At 40.4% G+C, this 24,243-nt stretch overlaps 1 protein-coding gene across 3 annotated transcripts in view; it reads right to left on the bottom strand.

Annotated features, from left to right (window-relative positions):
• The window catches only part of CES5A (carboxylesterase 5A), a 191,410-nt gene that overhangs the window by 152,850 nt on the left and 14,317 nt on the right, over positions 1–24,243 (bottom strand). The gene's annotated exons all lie outside the window — the stretch shown is intronic.

Here is a 24,243-nt window from a genome sequence, read left to right as displayed (position 1 = left end):
CCCTGAAAAAGGTACAGCTAAGATCAATTACACATGAGAAACTGAAGCTCGACTCACCAGGGAATGGCAGAGCCAGCTTTGAACTCAGACTGTCTGACTCCAAAGTCCATGCTCACTCTACTGCATTACTATACAGCCCAGCCCCAGGCCTATTTTGGCCTATTTCTGTAGTCTTATCCCCCCTTTTCCCGTATCTCAAGTTGACATCAGTCAATGTTATTATGATCAGCCTGTTAAAAAAGCCTCATTCCTGTGTAACTGACCACATGAGACCACTTAGGACCTCCTACTGAAGACCACTCTAAACCCACCCAGCCCCACCAAGTAGGTTATAGCTCCTTCTCAGGATTCCCCAATCCAGGCCAGGCCCCCCATTAAGATTCTTTCCCAGGTAGCCTTTTCATAAAGTCTACAATGAAGAGGAAGGGGAAAGAAAATAAAATGGTGCTACAGAGATGTCTGACTCTTTGTCTGATTTATCTATCAGTGTCTGAGACAATCGTGTTAAAATCTCCCACTATAAATGTGTATTTATCCAACTTTCTTTGTAAAGTCATACAAGTTCATCAGTTATATTTTCTTATAGACTTTTAATAAATCATTTCAAAGTGAAGCTCTTCATCTCTGTTAATGCTCTCAGCCTTAAATTCTATTTTATCTGCTACCAGTATTGCTCACCAGAATTCTTTTTGTTAGTATTTGCCTGGTCTATCTTTCTAAAATCTCCTTATTTCCAACTTTTCTGTATTTGTTTTAAGTATGTTTCTTGAAAGTAGCTCATTGCTGATATTTTTTGTTTTTACCCACAGTTGTACTAAGTTTCTTGATTAGCTAAGTTTAATTTGTTTCCACTGAGATTAATGACATAGTTGGACTTAATTTCTATCATCTTATGTTATTTTATATTTACCAAGCTTTTTATGTACTTCTGGTTTTATTCTTTCTTGCACTAGTCTGGGTTTTACATTTTTTAATTGTTCATTCCTTCATCTCTACCCCAGCAGTTTGAAACTTTTAGATCCTGCTTTTTAAATTATTTCTTTACACTTTTAACACACATATTAAGTTTTCTACCTGAAGTTTATAATTCTTCAGTTTCTCTATTTTCCTTCTGAGCAAGATCAGGAATTTAGCAGGCTCTGATTACCCACCAAATCCCTTTTCCAACCAGCTATTGCACTGCCAGGTAGACTTTTAGTTCTATCAGTGTTTAGATGCGCAAAATCAGCTGGTGTTATGATTATTGTCATCAGCAACCATTACTTAAATAGATTTACCACTACATTTTGTTAATCTCTTTGCTAACTATGCTCCTTCCTCTGGGTTCATTTTTCTTCTTGCTGAAGTACATCCTTTCATTGCCTATTGCAGTTAGAGTAGCAGGAGTTCTGCTCCGTGAATAATTCTCACTATTTTCCCTTATTGTTTGGAAGCTGTTTTCCCACTGTCTGCTGGCACCAGTTCACCGATGGGAAGCCTGCTTTTAGTGTGATGACTACTTTGTAGGTAATCTGTCTTTTCTCCTGGTAGCATTTAGAATTTTCTCATTATTTGGGCTGTTGTGAATTTTCACTACGGTATGGTTGGATGCAGATATATTTGGGGGGGGGGTGGTTTGCTCAGCAATTGATGTAAATATTTATTCAAAGGACTCATGTCTTTTTTCACTCCTCAGCCTGGAAAGTTCTTAGCCATTCTCAGCTGTGACTTCTGCCAATGATGCCTCTCCAGCTCTTCCTCTATTCTGTGCTTCTGAAATTACGTGAGATGTAGGTGGGAGCTTCTCTCACTCTGTTATGTTTTCCAGCCCTTTATCTGTTTATAATAACCATTATCTTTTTATTTAAAAAGATCTTAATTGCTGTACATAAGTACAAGTAACCTACTTTTGCCCACCCCTGTACACTTGACACTTAATATATTAGTTTCAAGTGTACAGCACAGTACAATAATTAGACATTCATATAACTTATGAAGTGATTCCCCCAATAAGTCTAGTAACCACCTGGCATCACACAGAATTATTACAATACTACTATGTTTCCTATGCTGTACGTTACATCCTTGTGACAATTTTATAACTACCAATTTGTACTTCTTAATCCCTTCAACTTTTTCACCCAATATGGCAACCATAAGTTTGCAAAATATATGAAAATAATGCTACATATATTTTAGCCATATTCTATATCTAGTAAAAATATAAACAATATAGGGGATGGCCATACAGCAGAATAATAAAACTGTGACTCTGGTAAGGAACATGAGGAGGGAAATGAGAATGAAAAAGAGATCAAAGATTTACCAGTAAATCATTACTTCTTTAATTTTAAAAAAAATGCATGAAGCAAATATAACAAATCCCATCTGGAAAGTCTGCTCGATGGCTACACGCGTATTTCACAGCATTGTCCTCAGCACTTTTCTGTATTTTTGAAAGTTTTCATAATTGTAATCACATAATGCTTCTAGCTTTCTATCAAGTATGAAAAGTTTACTAGCTACATAGAATCAGAATACCTGCCATCAAAAGGACACTTAAAGGAAATGAAACTCTACACATAAAGATCTGTGTGTACACCTACAGCTGGATACACACGTGTAAGTGGCAGAGGTCCAGTCTGGACGTGCAGGGCCTGCATGTAGAAGAGCGTCTGGCACATAGCAGGCAGTGGATCGGTACTCGTCCAGTGAATACATGCAGTGTGTCTTACTGGTGGGCGGGGCCTTTAAGAGTGGGCTTGCATGAAGGGCGGTTTGCCCCTGTTGTGCTGTGATTGCTTAAGAACGAGAACTTGGTTTTGCAGGTACATCTGAGGGTTCACCATGGGGAAGAGAACGCGGTGTCTTGCCCAGATATATTGGTCCTTAGTCCAACTGAGGTCATCGCTTCATGGAAAGAGGAAGGATGTCTAGGCTACAGGGGAAGTGACTTTTCCCCATGTTGCCCTGCATACAGCGATTGGTAGCCAAGTAAGAAGGCATGCCACCCACTGAATGAGCATGAGGGAGTTGGAAGAAGAAGCATATTTTCCCTGCTTCCTCAGACCCAGCACAGCTCTGGTTCAGCAAGGACTCCAGGAGACCCTGATTTACTTTGGCACCTCCAGGATTTGCTACAGAGAGCAGTAGGTGTTTCTGCCGCTAGAGCTCCACGGTAACGAGACATGGCACGACAGACTTTCAGTGTCTCCAGATCAAACCACTTCCTCACAGAAAACATTTATGTGCCAAAAAAGCTGATTCAATGGCAACTCACAGAAAGATAAAAATCAATGAAAGATAGGTGACAGATGGATAAACAAATAAGGGGAATAATAGATGTAAAGATTCTTTGTCCCCTATTGGAGAAGATTTCTGCTCTATTAGATAAAATTTAGCTGTTAAAATACTGAACAAATATGCCAAGACTCATGAAAATTCTCTGTTCAAAAAACAATGTCTTCGGAAATGTTTTGCAGTGAACTCTGCTGCCTGTGTAACAAACCTAGACATGACCGTGGCAAGCGGACTGCGCAGTGGGAGGAAGGGGGCTCGGAGAGCTCCCCGTTGTCCTTCTGGGCTCCAAGTGAAGACGACCAGGAGGTGGTTTCAATTTTGGATGTGCTAATTATGTTTGTCAATTGTGAGCTCCGCTTAATTATTTAGTCATGCAAATTTAACTTGAGTACTTTCTGCACGTCTAAATCATTACTATAGCAATTAAAGGGCTGCTTTGATTAGCCCCTTCCACAGTGTGTAGCACAGCATACTTCTGTCAGCTTCCTTCTGACAATCCAGCATCTGGGTGCTGTTTAGAGAAACTGTAATCTCTGTGTTTGGGGGGAAATAACAACCAAGACAGGTGACAAGAAAGGTGGCCTGGCCGTGGAAGGTAAGTCAGCAAATGCGGGCACCATAAAGTCAGTGAATACAGACTAGAAATTGTAATAGCATGTGATGGGGAGGAGCTCCCAGAGGTGGAGGCAGTTGTTGCGCTGAAGAAACCAGGAACATGTTTCTTTGGGGGAATTAAGGTGCGAGGAAGTGAGCAGTCAGAGATTTATTTGTCTGGAGCGAAATCAATGCCAAAACCTATAAAACACCATAGGAACCAGGCTTGTTCCTGTCTGGGAGACCTAGCCTGACTCTCGTAATCACTAACAAATTCTGTGGCCGGGGAAGCCTGCGCCACGTCAAGCTTTCCCCAGGGGCCATTTCATGCTTGAACAAGCCCCACTGTCAGGAACGTTTTATATTAGGTTGAACTTCCTCCTAACTGCTAAGTAGGTGCTACATTCCCCTGCGAGCCACCTGTCGATGCTGTGTCCCTCTCCACCTGACACATGGTGGGATTTCATATGTATCTCCCACCCAGCACTAGAAACCAGTAGCAAATTCAGGAACAAATACAGGCTTTAAGCCCCCCATTCAGAGCTCTGTATTCACCAAACCTTCCCACCCCTCCCCTCTGCACCAGCCTATCGGGCAGGATCACAGCAAGTGACAGCCCACAGGTCATTCTATACCCATGATGTTGCCAACGCACAGAAATAATAGCAACTATTTAGAGACTGTGACGCCATTTCTCATTTTAAAATCATCCCCAGAGGCTCATAACGTCACACATCTGGTTTGTCTCAGAAAGTCCCCAGCCAGTCTGATAAAAGCCAGCTGTGGAATAGAAAATATTTCATCTAAGAAGTGGATGATCCATCGGTGGCAACTGCAAAACCACTACTGAACGCCGTAAGGTACATTAGAAGGGAGGGGGAAACGGCTTCGGGTGACTCATAGAAAACGCAACACCAACAAGAATAAAAAGATGGAAAAAGGTGAGAGAGGACAGAGTTTCTCGAGGAGTCATCAGTGATAAAAATACTTCCTGAGCATTTCCTGAGCGCTCCAGAGTGAATTATTAAGGTATCAGTCAGGCTTAAACAAAGGTGGCCTTGTGTTTCAGGAGTCCGTCCTCAATAAAGAAATTTAATAACTAAACCAACATGATCTGGATTCCACAGTTCCGTGATACCCCAAAACCTCCAGTACCCTGATGAAACTGAAATGGATTTTCAAACTTTTCTCAATGAACTGCCCCCCAAATACCCCAAATACGTGGATATATGTACACATATGTACTGAACACGTTCCTATTAAATTCTTACATATTTAGGACTTCTCAGTTAAGGCTGTGTTAGAAACTAGCCCCTCCCACCACTCAGGACCTCCCTCCGCAATGACACGCACACAGAGGGCCACATGCACAGCATCACCTTTTGTTTTCCATCCCAGATCCCTCTCCTACGCGTGTTGATGAACTCATGCCTCTCAGCCCAGCATCTTCTCCAGCAATCATGCTCTCTCCTCTCCCGCCTTTTAATGAAGAAGACAGACGAGTCTGCCTCCACTGCTGCACTTCTCAGCCCACCGCAGTCTGGCTGCCGCTGACGCTGACCCTGCTGAAGCCGCCCAAGCCTCCCCACTTGCCAAATCAGGGGAAGACTTCCTGTCCTGTCTTACAAGGTCTTCCTGAAGGCGCTGGACTACTGACTTCTCCCTTCTTGAAACTCTGCCTCTCTCTCCCTCCCTTCCTTTTCCTCTCTTCCCCCACCTCAGCTTCTCTCACTGGCTCTTCTTTTTCCAATATCTCCCTAAAAGTTAAAAACCTCAGAAGTTCTTCCTTATGGCAGGTGCATTCCTCTAAGCCAGCAGCCTGGGACATATCCTAATACGCCATCGTCTTCATCTCCACACTCAGTGCACCTCAAGTTCTACTGAATTTATACCTTCATTTTCTACCTAGCCTCTCTGCTCTCTACCCTATTACCCAAACCGTAGCCTCAGTAAGACTTCTAAGAAGTGATCTGATCAGATCACTCTCCTGATTGACACCCTACAGTGGTTCCCCATGAATTCTACCTGCGGATTTCTAACTTTTTAAAAAAGGAATATAGTGGTACCTCTGTACTCGTCATTAATTTGCGCCAGAACTCGTGACAAGTGCTGAAACTGAGTACCGAGCAAGTGACAAGCGACGAAGCATGTTCTCTGGTGGGGCACTGTCATGGCTCACACAAGTTCTAGCAAATGCAGTGAGTCCTGAGCAAGTTCCAAGTACCGAAGCATTTTTTTTCTCATCAAAACGCAACAAGTACAGGATTTAAATGAGTTCTGAAGCAGACAAGTACCAAGGTATGACTGTATTTTCTGCACTGGGAAGCTATGAATTACGTGTGGCCGCAAAATGTCTGGCAACCAGTATATGCTCGATAAACAGCTGTTGAGTAAAATGGAGTCCAACTTAAAACATGCATATTTGTAACCCTAGCCAGCGTGGCTCAGTTGGTTGGGGCATCATCCTGCAAACTGAAAGGCTGTGGGTTCGATTCCAGGCCAGGGCATATGGCTAGGTTGCAGGTTCAGTCCCTAGTTGGGGTGCATACAAGAGGCAACAGATCCCTGTTTCTCTCTCACATTGATGCTTCTCTCCCTCCCTTCCCCTCTATCTAAAATCAGTAAGCATGTCCTCGGATGAGGACAAGAAAAAAACATGCACACATGTAAAGTTGAACGGGTCCTACTGACGCAGGGGTGGGAGCAGCTGTCCGCCCGCTCGCCCTGACCACACTGCCACCCTCACCTCAGGCCCCTCTGGGGACCCCCTGGAGTCCTAGGGCACATCTGGAAAACCAGAGACCTGGGAGGTGAAGTTCAGGCTCCCTGACTTGGCTATGGCCCCTTGACCAGTCGGTTTCTCTCCAGCCTCCGACATCACTTCTGACTGCCCTCCATCTCCACCCTTCACTCCAGCCTTGCCAAACCGAACCGCTTCTACTCGGCTGCGTGTGCCAGGCCTTCGCACACGTAGTTCTTTCTGCCCAGAACACTCTTACCCACCTTTACAGCCTGGAAAACTCCAACTTGTTCCTCAAGTCCAGCTCAAAATAAAGCCTTTTCTGATCCCATGAGCAGAATGCACCCATCATTCCCTTTGGGACCACATTAAAGATAGTAGCAAAAATAGGAACAAGTCTCCCAACATATATGTATGATAATTATATCATAAATAAATAGAAATAATATATATATCATACATCTCTTTATTATAAACCTTGTCACATTTTGAATCAATTTTTATTTACAGTTTTATCTCCTCTACTGGGTGATGAAGGCAAGAATTGTTTCTGATTTATCTTTGTAACCCAGGGCCTAGAAGAGTACTTACTACTCAGGAGGGACTCAATATATGTTTGCATAATAAGCAATATTCTACTGGAACAAGTCATTCTTTTATATCATTTCCTTTTGTAATGACGTAGAGAATAAACAATTTTTAATCCTTTCTATCATTTTGTAAGTCACAGGGTGTCCCATGTTAAAAATTGGCCAGCTAATCTTCTATTATCTATGTTTCAGCAGAAATGAATCAGGATTTTAAGCCTTGGGGATTCACCTAAATATTTAGAGAAAATGTTAGTCTTTTTATTTTTTTGTTAGTGTTTTTCATTGAAATTGAGATGTCTGAGTCCTAATGGATTATTATAACTGTTCTTCTCTTGGGTACTATTGAAATAATGTCTTGCATCTTAGATTTTATACAATGAAATAAAAAAGAAAGGAAAAACATGTGGATCATATTTGTCTAATGTGGGCGAAATCAACAGAGAACCTGATCCCTTAACAGATTCAGATGGGGGCCATCTCTTTAATGATATAAAATCAGAAATGAGAAACATCAGGTGCAGATTAAAGGATATTTGATGGCAAACTTTAATTCAAGCTATGTAAATGAGACTTTTCCCAGGCAATTAAAAAACATTCTCTAATTCTCCTCCACCGGTCTCCACAGTCAGTGTTTCAGCATCAATTTTTGTATCAGTTCCTTTACGATTCTGAAGCACCGATGTGTTGGTCTTCTGGTAGATGACATAGCTTCCACTTCTGGGCAGTTCCGCGGTCACGTAGTAGAGAATCACATTCACCGTTGACGTATATCACTGAATCATACTCCAGTAACAAGCAGTTTACCTACCATCCTACTAACTAAAAACTCCCTGGTATAACCCCAGACTTCTGCATATACCAACATAATGTGCTTGATGTTCACAAAGATGGCATTGCAGGACCCTCAAAGTACCCTCTGAATCATGGAAGAGAGGTGAAATTATTTCCTTGTGTCTTGTTTCAAATCCAAGAGTACGTTATTGTATTCTAATTCCCTGGGGAAAAAATCACGATCTCTGTGGAGCATATATGGAGTGTGGATATGTGTGTGTGTGTAAAATATTTATTTGTAACACTCAGTCCACCAACTATGACCCATAATAGAACTCTTAATCTAAATTAGAGGTCCTCAAAGTGTGCTCTAGGGGCCCTGGAGAAAACTGAAGAAACCTTTAGGACTTCTACAAAGTCAAAAGTGCATTTGTAGTAAATACTAAGATATTGTTCATCTTTTTTACTCTCATTCACACACAAGTTGGAGTTTTCTAAAGGCTATGTGATATGTAACATTGGAACATATTAAATTTGAAAGCAAGTATGAGAACCCAGCTGTCTTCTGCTAAGCCAGACATTAAAGATAGTAGCAAAAATAGGAGCAAGTCTCCCAAATTTTTTTTGTTTTGAAAAATATAATTATATGTCATAAAAATGTTATTTATGTTAAAATACAATGAGAAAATTTGGGATTTATTGTGTCTCTTGAACCTGAGGAGTCACATCTTTGATATATTCTAGAAAATTCCCACCTATTATCTCTTCAAACATTTCCTATTCCTTCACCATTCTCTTCTCCATCGAGAATGCCAGTACAATGTATGTTTGTCCTTTTCAAGCTCACATGTTCAATGTCTTTCATATTTTCTATCCGGTAACTTTGCTCTGCACTTCGGGTACTTCCTTCAGATCTTCCCAGTTTGCTCATTCTTTTTACAACGAAGTTGAATCTTCTTATTTAGCCCTTCTATTGCATTCTAAAATTAAGTCACTATTTTTTCATTTGTAGAATTTCTACTTTGTATTTTTAATGTCAGGTCTTCTTTATATATATCTCCTTAGTAACATTTTACTTCTGATATTATTTCCTTAAACCTTTAAAGAGTATAAAACTCATTTTATATTCACTATCTGATTGTTGAATCATCCAAAGATCCTGGAGGGCTAATATTGTTGTTTTCTCTGATCCCATTCATGAACAGAAACACGTTTCTCCCTGTATGATGCAATTTCGAGTTGTGAGTTTATGTTCGGTCAAGTCTTACATCCACGGGAATCTTATGCAGCCTGGGTTGAAGACACGGGTCTGTAGAGGACTTGCATTTGCCTCCGTTAAGCATTCAAGGTGCCCGAGGTAGTACGTCTACATTAGAACTCCTAATCCACTTGAGGGCAGGCTTGTGGTTATAAATCCTCAGAAGATACTTTTTTAGCCACTGTATTACCAGGCCAAGCCAGAGATTTTGCTTTATTATCTCCTTTTGCTGGCCATTTTTTCCTAGCCTATCCTTCTGTGGCATGTGTAGTGCTTAAGGATTCCAGTTTCACATGAGTCTTGGTTTCACCTTCGGTCTCCACTTTTTGGGGCCAAAGGTCTCGTCTTCACGTGGCTGTCAAACACTGAACACCTTGGTTACACCTGGGGCAGAAAATGACCCTGGACACCTGTGGCTCCGATGCTTGCTTCCTCCTTTGGTTTTCAGCTTCTTCACTTTGGGTCCCTGGGGATTTGCCTTGCTCTTTCACAAGCCTAGCTCTACAGATGAGATAGTTGTTATATTTAGCACTTTACGTGCCTTATTAAAGAAGGTTTTCAGATTATCTAGTTTGACATATTCCCCAGGTATATAAATAGGTACATTTCTGAAAGGTGAAAGGCCCCTATCACTTGCCCCACCAATTCTACTTCAAGGAATTTATCCTTTGGATAGAAATTTGCATTAACTATCAAAGTTTAAAATATACTTAAGTTTTAATCCAGCAATTCTGCTTTCTAGATATGTATCCTACATATATGCTCCCATTTATACCAAATGCCATGTGAATAATATTTGTTGCAGCAAGCTTAATGAAAGAATAAAGGTTATAAACGGCCTAACTGTCCATCACTGGGAGAACAGTTGAATAAAGTACTTCCCACAATATTCTGCAATAATTAAAAGGAATTGAAAAGACCCACATCACCTGATACGGAAAGATGTTTATGATGCAAGCTGCATGACTCCTTTATTGAAAAAATACAAGACATGCTTATATGTAGTCATACATTCATAAAAAGCTTCTGAAAAGATACACAATTAACTGTTAACGGTATTTTCCTCCAGGGGTTGGAAGTGAAGCATTTTTTATACAAACATTGCTTCTAAATGACAAATGTGCTAATTTGAAATGATTTTTATCCACGTATTAAAATCAGCTCCTTGCTGTTTTATTATCACTAGCAGTGTTACTGGAGTAACTTGAAAATAAAGTCTTTCTTTCCAAACTGTTCTGTAGCTCTTATCATCCACTACCTGTCTATCACTCCTTGCCTGGCCTTTGCCTGTCAATTATCATTCTAAGTAATCTGGTTGTCCTCTGCTGACTTTACTAGGACACTCACTGCCTAGTGCTATAACTATAACGGTGAGAGTGAAATAGGTAGATTTCTCACTCTCGTCTGCCCTGAGAAAGATTTACAGTGTACAAGAAAGACTTAAATATTAAATGTCACACCACTGCAGAGGGAAAGGAAGGGCTCACTGAGAATTAAATGAGAAGCCAGACCTATCACTTTAGCTGTGTCACAGCTTGATCAGCAGGAGATACTGATTTCAACATCTGAGCCCAGATGTAGCTTCTGGCTGAAGCTGGTATTTTCACAGAGCTGCTTAATTTGTACGGACTAGTAGCTGAGATAGGCATTTATGCAGCTGGAAACAACTTCTGGCAGGAGCCTGGAGGTTTTCCTTTGAACATCTTCATTCTTTCACATGGTGAACTCTGGTGATGACAGTGCACAGTTTCAGTTCTAAATTCCCCAGTAGATTTTAGATACATAAATATGACAGAGCCCTTGTCATCTTACCTAGCCTTTCAAACACTAAAATGCTACTTCTTTTTCATTCTCCTTCAAATAGGCTTCATATCAGTGCCAGGCTGAAAGCTGGCCCAGACCTTATTCCACATCTGGATGGCAATTCTCCCCATTCTGTGATGCTATGTTATGGGTTATGTATTCAAGATATTTTTGTAAAAATAGGTTGTTTTGATGAGAGGGATGTAGTTATTTGTTTTATTGTTTTGGTTATTTGTTTTTTGTTTTGTTTTGAAAAAGAACAAAGAAAATGACCAAAAGAAGACAGAAGTTTTTCTCGTAAGATGATTATTGTCCTTTCGAGTTTTTGTTTTGTTTTGTTTTGTTTTGTGTTGTAGTGTACACCTGGCATCAGGATGCACACAAGCACACCAGCAATAAAAACCATTCCTGCCTATGACCAATATGAAATCATAGGAGTGCCATGTCTTGTCTTAGACTGGACTGCTCCCAACAAAGCTTTAGATCAGGACTTGAGTGCAGGGCATCTATTGAGGGGCATCTATTGAGGGGCATCCCAGCAAAAAAGAGTGAAAGAGCAGGGAAAGAAGAAAAACCAAGAAAGAGTGTGTTACAGAGGTCACTGCTTCAGGCAAAAGAGCTCAACTCCACAAAGACCTCTGAGAATTGTCTCCCCTAAGGGCACTTATACAAGGCTCTGTCCCCTGTGGTTCACAGTTCTCCTGAGGGTGTTAATTCTCCCATACCTTTTTTTCCTGGGTAATAGTTCCTGACTTTTCCCCCCAGATTTATTGAGGTATAATTGACAAATAAAATTGTAACATATTTAAAATGTACAACATGATGATTTGACATATGTATGCATTGTGAAAGGATTCCTGTCATCAAGTTAATTACACACTCATCACCTCACATAGTGACCTTTTTTCTTTTTTGCAAAAATACTTGTACACAAGTTCTGTCTTAACAAATTTCAATTATATACTACAGTGCTATCAACTACAGTCACCATGTTACACATCAAATCCTAAAACCTTATGTATCTCCTAATTGAAAATGTATACCCTTTTATGAGCATCCCCCCTATGCCCCCCACTCCTCAGCCCCGAGGCAACCACCATTCTACTCTGTTTTTATGAGTTCTATTTTTTTTTAAATTCCACACACAGGGTGAGGCCAAAGTAGGTTTATAGTTGTCCATATGGAAAATAATACAGTAATTAATAAATAATAATAGAAGAATAAACTGTTTCATATACTCACAACTATAAACCTACTTTGGCCCCACCCTGTATAAGTGTTAGATACCACTCAGTATTTGTCTTTCTCTGGCTGACTTATTTCTCTACCCAATAGTTTGTTGCTAGTGTATAGAAATGCAACTAGTTTTTATATATTGATTTCATACCCTACAATTTTATTGAATTCATTTATTAGTACTAAAAGTTTTTTAGTGAGGTCTTTAGGGTTTTCTACATATAACATCATGCCATCCACAAACAGAGACAATTTTACTTCTTCCTTTCCGATCTGGATGCCTTTTATTTATTTTTCTTGCCTAATTGCTCTGGCAAGGACTTCCAGTACTATGTTGACTAAAATGGCAAGAGTGGGCATCTGTGTCTTGTTCCAGATCTTAAAGAAAAGGTTTCAGCATTGAACATAAGTTGTGGGCTTGTCACATATGGCCTCTATTGTTGAAGTACATGGCTTCTATACCCAGTTTGTTGAGAGTTTTTATCATGAAAAGATATTGAATTTTTTCAAATGGTCTTCCTGCGTCTGTTAGGATGATCATATGATTTTTATCCTTCATTTTGTTAATGTGGTATATTACAGTAATTGATTTACACATTTTGAACCATTCTTGCATCCCTGGGATAAACCCCATTTGATCTTGGTGTGTGGTCTTTTTGATGTACCATTAACTTCAGTTTGTTAATATTTTGTTAAGTATTCTTGCATCTATGTTTATCAGGGATATTGGCCTGTAATTTTCTTTTCTTGTGGCTTCTTTGTCTAGTTTTGGTAACAGGTAAATACTGCCCTCAGAGAATGAGCTTGGAAGTATTTCTCCTCTTCTGTTTTTTGGAAGAGTTTGAGAAAAATTGGCTTTAATTCTTCATTAAATGTTTGGTAGAATTCACCAGTAAAGCTATCTAGTCCTGAGCCATTCTTTGTTGGGAGGTTTTTGGTTGTTGATTAAATATCTTTATTAATTATTGATCATTTCAGATTTTCTATTTCATCACAATTCAGTCTTGGTAGGTTATATGCTTATAGAAATTAATCCATTTTTCTAGGTCATCTATTTGTTGGCACTGTTCATAGTAGTTTCTCACTATCTTTAGTACTTCTGTTATCAATTGTAATGTCTCCCCTTTCACTTCTCATTTTTGTCTTTGTTCTTCTTTCTTAGTTGATCTAAGATGGTCTTAGCTGGTCAATTTATTTTTTCAAAAAAAAAAGAGTTCTTAATTTCATCTATCTTTTCTATTGTCATTTTAGTCTCTATTTCATTTATTTCTTCTTTGATCTTTGTGATTTCCTTCCTTCTACTGATCTTGGGTTTAGTTTGTTCTTTTTCCAGTTCCTTGAGGGGTAAAGTGAGGTTGTTTATTGCTATAACTTCCCTCTTAGAACTGCTTCTGCTTCATTACACAAGTTTTGGTATGCTGTGTTTCCACTTTCATTTGCCTCAGTATATTTTATTTCCCTTTTTAATTTCTTCTTTGACCCACTGATTGTCAGGAGCATGTGGTTTAATCACCACATATTTGTAAAATTTCCAACTTTCTTCTTATAATTTCTAATTTCATACCATTGTATTCAGAAAAGATACCTTAAATATTTTAATCTTCTTAAATTTCTTAAGAGTTGTTTTGTGGCCTACTATATAATCTCTCCTTGAGAATTGTTCATGTTCCCTTGAAAAGAACATGTATCCTGATGTTGTTGGATGAAATGATCTGTGTTCATCTGTTAACTCTATCTGGTATAATGTGTAGTTTAAGTCCAATGTTTTCTTATTGATTTTCTGTCTCAATGATTTACCTATTGTTGAAAGTTAAGTATTGAAGTCCCTACTACTATTGTACTGCTCTCTGTCCCTTCAGATCTGTTAATATTTGCTTTACATACTTAGGTGTTTGATGTTGGGTACATAAATATTTGCAACTGTTACATCCTCTCGTTAAATTGACCTTTTTGTCTTTCTATAATAACCTTCTTTATCTCTTGTTACAGCTTGAGCTTGAAGTCTATTTTGTCTAAGTACAGGTACCACTGCTTTCTTTCTGCTTTTACTTGAATGGGATATCTTTTTTCATACTTTCATTTTTAGTCTACATGTTCCTTTAAAGCTAGAGAGTCTCTATGGACAGCTTATAGTGGGTTTTCGTCTTTATCCTTTAAGCCATTCTATGTCTTTTGACTATAGAATTTAGCCCATTTACATTTGTAGTAATTACTGACAGGTATGGATTTGCTATTGCCATTTTGTTCATTGTTTTCTGGCTATTTTGTCATTATTTCTTTCTTGCTCTCTTGCTCTTGTCTGTTGTAATTTGATGATTTTCTCTTAGTGGTATGTTTTGATTCCATTCTCTTTATCTTTTGTGTATTTACTATTTAATTTTTGCTTTATGGTTACCATGAGGCTTACATAAAACATCTTATAAGAGTTTATTGCAAGCTGATAACAACTTAATTTCTGATGCATACAAAAGCTCTACATTTTAACATTTCCCCCACATTTTATGTTTTTGATGTCACACTTATATCCATTTATATTGTGTATCCAGAAACAAATTATTGTACATAGTTATTTTCAATACTTTTGTCCTTTAACTTACCTTTATTCTAGAGCTATAAGTGATTTACCCATCACCATTACAATATTAGTGTTCTGAATTTAACTGTATATTTACTTTCACCAGTGAGTTTTATACTTTTATATGTTTTCAAATTACTAATTAGCATATTTTCATTTCAGCATGAAGAACTCCCTTTAACATTTCTTTTAAGGCTGGTCTAGTGGTGATGAACTCTTTCAACTTTTGTCTGTCTTAAAAATTCTCTACCTTTCTTTGAATTCTGAAGGATGATTTTGCTGGATAGGGTATTGTTGGTCATCAGTTTTTTTTTTTCAGCACTTTGAATATATCAACCCACTCCCTTCTGCCCTGCAAAGATTCTGCTGAAAAATTGCTGATTATTTTATGAGGGTTCCCTTGTATGTAACAAGTTGCTTTTCTCTTGCTATCTTCAAGATTCTCTCATCTTCAACTTTTGACATTTTAATTATTATATATCTTGGTATGGGTCTCTTTTGGGTTCCTTTCCTGTGGTCTTCTCTGGGCATCCAGATTCAGGAATCTGGATGTCTGTTTTCTTTCCCAAGTCAGGGAAGTTTTCAGCCATTATTTCTTCAAATAAGTTTTCTGTTCCTTTCTCTCTTCTCCTTCTGGGGCTCCTATAATGCAAATGTTAGTCCCTTGATGTTGTCACATAAGTCACTTAACCCATCTTCACTTTTTTCCTTCTTTTTTCTTTTTGCTCCTCTAAGTAGGCAAGTTCCACTGTCCTGTCTCAGCATTCACTAATTCTTTCTTCCACTTGATCTAGTCTGATGTTGAACTCCTCTATTGAATTTTTCAGTTCAGTTATTATACTCTTCAGAAACCTCATTTCTCTTTGGTACTTTTTAAATATTTTCTATCTCTTTGTTGAAATTCTCACTTTGTTCATGCATTGCTTTCCTTACCTCTGTGAGCACCTTTATTACTATTATTTTGAACTCTCTATTAGGTGCATCACTTATCCCTGTTTCATAAATAGTGATTTCTGGAGATTTATCTTGTCCTTTTATTTATAGCATAGTCCCAGTTCATCGTTTTCCTTGACTCTCTGTGTCAGTTTCTGTACATCAGATAAAAGAGCCACATCTCCCAGTCTTGAAAGGCTGGTCTTATTCACAAGATAAACCTTTTCAGTTAGCCCAGCCTGAGCTCCTGTTTGTCTCTCAAACCTTTGTGACTGTCCAAGGCACAATCTTTGTTTTTAGTGTCTCCCACTAGATAAGGGTGTGCCAGGACCTCTTAGTGTCTCAAAGGTGAGGATTGCAGTCAGCACCTAGATGCAGGCTGATAAGAAGCCATACCCTCAGGCAGAAGCTAGAAAAATATGTAGTTAAGCCCCTCCAGGGATAATCTGAGAAATGAGCATTTTTGCTCACTCCCTCTGTACTGAGCCTGGGAGTACAGCCATGGGGGAAAGGAGGGCTGGTGCTTCTGCACCCATTTAAAAACTACTTCTTTGTTTGAAAATCCTACTGGCCCTCAGCTAGGTGATCCAGGGGCTCACTCCTCAGGCTACAGCCACAAAAGCTGGGGCACCAGGTGTGTGTACAAGCTCATTCCAGATGATTTCATCTGCCCCTAGATGTGTGCAAATCAGAAACTGAACGCTTTGGCAGCAGACTGTAAGGTTTACAATCAATCTCCTTTCAAGGAAAAACTGAGAGGTGGGTATTTTTGTCTGTTCCATCTCTGCTGGGCCATAGCCACAGTAAATACTCACACATCCATTAAAAACTCTAATACTTTGTGTTCCATGGTCCCATAGGTCTTGCAGACACAAGCCCTCTTGGTTTGGAGGTAGGTGTTTGGGGGGATCCATCCCTCAAGAGAGAGCCTTAAAATGGGGCACTAGGTGTATACTCCAGACCCTTTGCTTCCAAGGAAGGAACTAGGAGTTGGAGATTGTATAGCAAGAATGTGTCTTTCATACCCATTTCAATGTGGTTATTTTCCTAGTTATCTAATCTATAGGAGTGCTCACTTAGTTTCTAGACTTTTCTCAGACATAATCAGTGCATGTGTGGCTATACATTCGGTATATCCATGGGAGCAGGGATGTTCAGGAGCCCCCTGTGTTGTTATCTTGGTCACTCCCACTTTGACTTTTTGTTCATACCAAAGTCCAGGAGCATTAACTCTGAGTTCTTTGGAGGAAGCAAGTATGTTTACATAGAAATAGCAGTTTAAATAGAAACTTGGCAGTTTGCAAGATAATGTGTTCTATTGGACGCCAGAAGAAAATATTGGCCTATTGGCCCCCAAATACCTTTCATAATGGCCTTCTTCCATGCCAAAACTCTTCTCATTCTTTGTATTTCCTCATCTTTTATTAGAACGCAAACAGCTTAAAAAGGGAGATATTTGGGGGCCACATTCAGGCACTAATTTCTATGTTCATCATATCATGTTCTAATATGAGAAGCTGAGAATGACTCACACACACGGTATGCAATAAGAAGGTAGTGAAAAGGTATGAAAAAAAGGGCCCCTGAGGTGGGGGTGGTAGAGACAAAAGCAATCAGCAAACACGTACATTCAAAGATGTGTCACTTGCAATATACATAAAATAGTTAAAAAGTAAGTGTCCAGCTAATTCACTTCCCAAATATGGCCAAAGATCTAGTGAAACTAGAAGTCATATTAGAGATTTTTTTTAAATATGTGTTTAAAAAAAAAACTTTAGGATTCCAATTCTATGGTCACGGTGCTCTAAGAACAAATGAACTGTTTCTTACTCCAAACACACAGAAGTTCTAAGTAATATATTACTCCCCCAAATTTTACCACACAGCTGAGCTTAAAAGAGATAATTCTTTAAAATTATTAAAGGAAAGAATTCTCCAGGTGACGGGGTTACATTGGGAATATAAAGGCTGAGTAGCAGGAAAGTAGTATGAGGAGGTGGTGTTAAACCCAGGAATAGACCCTAGAGGCTGAGGGTTGGAAAGCACTGAAGGCAAGGAATGTGGCTTTTGCTAGAAGCAAGAGAAAACTGGAAACAAGGCCAAGGCCCTTGAAGGGCAGCTCACACTGTGGCAATGGAACTAGGAAAACTCCACCCACCAGCTCAGCAAAGCAGGAAGGCACTTGTTATCTGCCCAGAACACTGAGTAGAGATAATTCTCCTGTGAGATGGCAAGCCCTCCAGATACCATTACTGGAAGAACTACCTAGGGGTACACTTCGAGGAGGGAAAAATGAGCCCAAAGGAAAGAATAGAGTCTAAGAAGCAATGAGGTGGTAAGAAACTGATAAAATATCAACAACAACAACAACAATAATAACTATGTCACATTTCATGAATATTAAAACAAAAGAAAGAATTCCAATGCTGGACTTGTAAGATTCAGGTGGGACTGGAAAATAAAATCCAGCTATGTATTGACTCTAAGAGACACACTAAACCATAAGGACAGAGAAAAGTTAAAAATAAATGATGGGAGAATATATACAGACAAATGATAATGGAACAAATGTATATTAATATCAAGCAAAAAAAACTTAAGGGGAAAAACAATACCACTAGGGATATATAATAGTAAAAGATTAATTCACAAAAAAAGACATAATAATTCTGAACTTATATAACCCCAACAACACAGCCCCAACACATATGCATAAGTCACAGAGTAGGAAGGGTATCATTTATGATGTCAGGGCATTTTCCAGCACACAGGATAGAAGGAGAGGCCCTTTATGGGCTGGGGGAGGGTATCTGGAGGAGATCAAGGTAGTAGAGACTCGGCGAAAGTCTACTTTCTGCCTTGCCATCCTAGAATCAAGACCCTGAGACAGGATGGGGACTCAGAGACAGAGCTTAGGAAGCGCGGGTGGGCACGCATGTGCTCCACTTCTCAGTCCCGGCCCAGGAAACTGCAATGTGAGCAGAGGGCCAAGGCAAGACATGCTGAGAGGACAGCACTAATATAAACCCAATTCCACTAATACCAAGTTAGAAAGGTGGGGACAACACACTGTAATACGCCTCGGTTGCTATTCCTCCTAGACAGAGCCTTGGGTTCCGCACCACCTTGGAACAGTAGGTGTGAGTGAGGTATTTTACGGTGGTGTGGTTAGGCTGGACAAGGGTGGGCGTGCGTGCCTGACTGGTCGGTCAGCATCCTCACGGCCTGTTGAGCTTTCTCAGGTTGGTGACACATTGCTGACATGGCTGACGACGTGGAAGCTGGGCATGATTGAAGACTGTCCGCACGGGACCCCTTCCTTATTCAGACAGCACCGTTTAACTCTAGCTGGGGTGAAAACAAGAGTTATTCTAGAACACAGTGGGCCAAGAGCAGACCTGCCAGCAGGACTCAGATAAACAACGTGTTGGCATCCTCCGCAATAAGTCAAACGTCCTTTCCCTTTTGAAAGGTCTGCGGCTCTGAGCGCGGCATCCGAGGACGGCCTGGACTGGAGCTTGCAAGAGTGGCTCCTACCCCTTTACACCGTTGGTGAGAATGTAAACTGGTACTGTCATTATGGAAAACAGCACAGGAGTTCCTCAGAAAGACTAAAAATAGACCTACCATCTGATTCAGCAATCCCTCTTCTGGATATACATCCAAAGGAAATGAAATCAGTATCTCCAAGCAATGGAATATTATTCAACCTTTAAAAAAAAAAGATGGAAAAAACAAAGTAGGGTAGGATCAAGGGTGGGAAGTGGGGACAGCTGGGATGGGGGCAAGTCGTGGCGGTGGGGGGGGGAATGGAGACGACTGTACTTGACCGACAATAAAAAATGTGAAAAAAAAGAAAATCCTGCTATGTGCGAGGCATGAATGAACCTGGAGGACTTGATGCTAAGTGAAATAGGTCAGATACAGGTGAGTCAAATACTGCGTGACCTCACCGATAGGTGGGATCTAAACTCGCAGAAGCGGAGGACAGCAAGCCAGTTGCCAGGGACTGAGGGAAGGGGAAAATTGGGGGGATGCCGGTCAGAGGGTATGAAGCTTCGGTCATGCAGGGTGCATGAGCTCGAGGTCTAACGCACAGCCCAGTGACCATCGTTACCAGTGCTGGGTTGTACACTTGATGTAAGCCAATGGCGTAGATCTTAAGTGTTGTTGCCACACTCACATGGAACATGGGAGGTGATAGATATACTAATTAGCTCGCCTGTGGTGATTATTTCACAATGTGTATGTACATCAAAATATTGCATTGCCTACCTTAAATATACAGTATGTAATTTTTATTTGTCAGTTATACCTCAATAAAGCTGCAAAAAAAGGAATAGGTTCTAATTTATTCTCAATAGCTAGCTCGTTGACCTTGAACCAGTCCCATCTCTTCTCCCTGCTTGTTAGCTTATCTGTAATTGAAAGAGTTGCCCTGTGCCCTTGTCCTATGGGTCACCTGAGTGCTTCAGCGAGAAAAGCAGCTGAGCTTTTTAGGTGGCTGAAATGAATAAAAATTAGGTGGCTACCTAACCAGACCTCTCTTACATCCCAAATTAATCTGTAATGATTTAGACTATAGCTTAGAGTCTCAAAGTGTTTGCTTCTAAAGTTTCCCCCACTTGCTCCCTCCAGCCCATCTGCGGTGAGTAGGGCAGGTATTATATCTGCATTAGTGTCCTCCTTGGGGGAATACATGACTCTCACCATACGATCCACAGCAGCAGCTCTCGAAGCATGGGTGTGGACCATCTGCACCAAGATGTCCGGAGAATGCCTGCTATGAATTCTTACTCCTGGGGCCTATTCTAGACCTCCCAGATCAGACTTTCTGAGACTGAGGGCCCGAGGTTTACTCGCACTTATGACGATCCACTTCCAGGTAATTTTTATACACCCTAAATCTGAAATCATTAGCTTACAGAGAGACATTTAAGGCCCTAATATGAGTCAAGCACTATACTACTTGCTTTACATATATTCTTTCACTCAATCCTCATAAATACTGTTTTCAATACACTTTTTATTTTGGAATAATTTTAGATCTATGGAAAAGTTTCAAAGAAAGCAGTGATGGTATAGCCCTCACCCAGTTTCAGTTGCCTAATTATTTACATTATTGCAGTTAGCTTCGCAAAATTAGGAAACCAACATTGGTCAATTAGTGTTAACCAAACTCAAACTTGACTCAGATTTCACCAGTATTTTCATCAATGTCTTTTTTTTCTGTCCTAGGAACTAGTCCAGGATACCACATTGGTTCAGTTGCCACGTCTTCTTAGTTGCTTAAGGAGACTTGGTCAGTGACAATTTCTCAGTCTTTCTTTGGTTTTCATGATCCTGACAGTTTTGAGGAGTCCCGGTCAGGTACTTTGTAGATTATTCCTCAAATTGGGTTTATCTGATGTTTTTTTGTGTGTGTGATTAAACTGCAGCTATGGGTTTTTACAAAGACTAGCACAAAGGGAAGTGTCTTTCTCATCACATGCTATTGGTCGGTACATGGCGTCCACGTTACATCACTTGGCAATGGCAATACATTTGTAATCCCACTCCAACCAGTTAGGAAACAGAAGTTGACAAACCCAGTGTCCCACAGCTGCTGAGTGTGGAATTAGGGGAACGTTTAATTTTCTTTTTCTGCCATTTTGGTTGCAGGTAACCGTTCGAGCCTTATTCTCCCTCCAACCCCGCAAGACTCCATTCCAGCGCACCTTGCCATTCCTCTACGGTGTTTTATGCTCCTCTCCTCCCCAGGCGGACAAGTTTTCCAGGTCCTTCAGTGTTCAGCTCAAATCCAATTGGCTCTTTGAAACTCTCCATGACCTCCAACATGAACTCTTCTTTGGTGAAATCCTGCAGCACTCACTATCTGTGTCTCTAATGCTCAGCTTCACATATATTTTCCTAACCTATACCTTCCCAGGCTAAAGCAGAATGACAGTGGAGAGACACCGACCTGCATGCAAACCCATTTGCTCCTGAACCGAATGACCTTGGTATCTTAACAGCTGGTATCTCACCCTTTTCAATCCTCCACGCTGAAGTCAGGGGAATGCTTCCAAAGTGCAAATCCAATTATACCACTACCTTGCTTAAAGCTTTTCAGTGACTCCCCATTATTTACAAAGTAATGCCCAAGTGTTTGATCCTAACATACACAGGTCATGGGCTGACCCTTGTCCACAATTCACCTTATCTCTAGCCATCACCTCACACTCGACTCCATAATATCCTGCATCTCAGTCATGATGGACTGCCGGCAATTTCTAAGTTCCCTGCGACCTTTCTCAGCTCTGCGCTTCGCACCTGCACTGTGATCAGTGAGGACACCATTGCAGGGGACTCCAATTCAAACTGGCTGATAGAACAATGACAATTCTAACATCATGTAGCAGGAAGCTGGAAAGTTGTGAGAGTTGTCCTGGCAACTCAACTACGCCATCAAAGACCCAGACCTTTGATCTCTTTGCCACCCTCCTGAACCGTGATTCGCCCTGAGGTTGGCTCCCTTGACTGTCACAAGATGACTGCAGTAGTTCTAAGCATCCCTTCCAAGAATAGCAACACCTGGAGACCAAAAAAAAAAAAAAAAAAATGGGGCTCTCTTCCAGTGTTTCCCTTTTAAGGGCAAGAAATATTTCCTAAAGCCCCCAGACTTCTTTTTATATCTCATTGGCTAGAACTAGTTCATCTGCCTACCCCTAAGCTAATCAAACAAGAGGAATGGGCCTATCATAATTGGCTTAAACCAATCACCACTCACTCCTAAAGACAAGGACAGGGTCATCCTCTCTCGGGCCAAGGAGAAGAGGGGACACCTGAGCAGAACCTCAGCTCTCCAAGAAAGAGAGATGGTAGTGGGTGTTGAGTGAGCAGCCAGCAGTATCTGTCACACTGTTACTGCTCCCTTATCTTCCTCATCTACAAGACAGACTCCTTCTCCTTCTTTAAGATTCAACTAAAATATTACCCCTTCCAGGAATTCTTCTCTGATACCACCGAGCAGAATGGAATGTTTTATCCTCTCAGTTCCCGTATTGCTGGGTGCATACCTCTACTATATAGCTATAATTCTGACATCTTCCAAAAAATGAACCCTTGGGAGAAAGGTAACATGTTCTATTAAACTTTGAGTTTAACCTTGTTGAAAGGAAGAGAGATGGAGAGCAGTAAGGAGGAAGGAAAGAAGGAAGGGCTTAACTACTCTGAGTCTCAAGCTGTTCTTCTGTAAAATAGAGATCATTGAAATTCCTAATACAGTAATTGTTTTAAAGATTAAGTGGAATAATATACAGAGAGCACCCAATACAGCACCTAAGACATAGCTTCCTACACAGTTTTGGAGAAGATGGACTCACCTTGTGTTTTTTAAGTATCACCTCCCACCCTTCATACACACTTCCCAACACAACACTTTGTACAACACTCTGTACAAGTATACTCGCTCAATGAATGTGTTGATAGTATTTCAATTGAAAGAATACAAATTACTAAACAAATTCAACAACCAGCTCAGTTTTCCATGTCCAAATGTCTGTTATTAGACTGGCTAAGGAGACTTTTTAATCACATTTCCTAAATTTTCTATTAACAGAACTCTTAATTGAGGCTTTCCCACAATCACCCGGAACATTAGATCCGCACCGTCCACCTCAGCAGCCTTCCACCAGGCACTCTTCTGCCGTTTCACCCCGCTCTCCTCAGTGTTCTGGGCTTCATTTCAGATCTGTCCTTCTGAGGCATGCCTTCCTCCCCTTCCTAACACTTCTTTGTTGCTAAAAATAGGTGATGTCCCTTTGGAGCAAAAACACTTGGCAAATCAGTTAGCTTCTATGGATACAGCTTCATACTGGTCTCTGACATTGGGGGGTGGATTAAATAAAGGAAGAAGCCCACAACCATCTCCTCTCCACGTATCCCTGTATTCCTCAAAGTAGTTTAAAAAACTTACGTAAAAATAGCAATATCATACTCATCAGAAATGCACAAGTTAAAGGATATTAAGTGAGACCTTGCAGAGTGCTGAAGAGTAAACAAAACAGCCAGCTCAGAAGAGCACCAAAAGGTATTCTGAGGAGGCATTTGACTAAAGGGCCCTACGACCAAGCCAACAAACAAGGACTGACGCTGTGGTTGGTGACCACGATTTAATGAACTTCTAAAAGAAAACTGGAGGATAGAATGGAGCCAATTTCCTTTAGATTATAATGGACTTCGTTAGGACTTCTCTCATCTGGGCCATCCCTTAGTATGGTGCTGTCAGCTTAGGTTCCGCCTCCGCTCAGTTCCTGACGCATCCCGTGCACTTTCGTGACATTAACCCTAAAAGAGGCATCAGTATATTACCGTATTATACTCCTCCCATACACTGGATATTCGACTGTTTTGAAATACTCTATTTCCCTGCAAGTGAACATTTTCTATTAGGCACAATATTCAAACCTTTTTTACATATGCA

This window comes from Phyllostomus hastatus, unplaced genomic scaffold (assembly GCF_019186645.2).
Source record: "Phyllostomus hastatus isolate PE091 unplaced genomic scaffold, TTU_PhHast_1.1 phas_scaffold_345, whole genome shotgun sequence".
In the NCBI taxonomy this organism is placed as follows: Eukaryota; Metazoa; Chordata; class Mammalia; order Chiroptera; family Phyllostomidae; genus Phyllostomus; species Phyllostomus hastatus.
The sequence above is the reverse complement of the archived record's forward strand: the minus strand, read 5'-3'. Positions and strand labels throughout refer to the sequence as shown.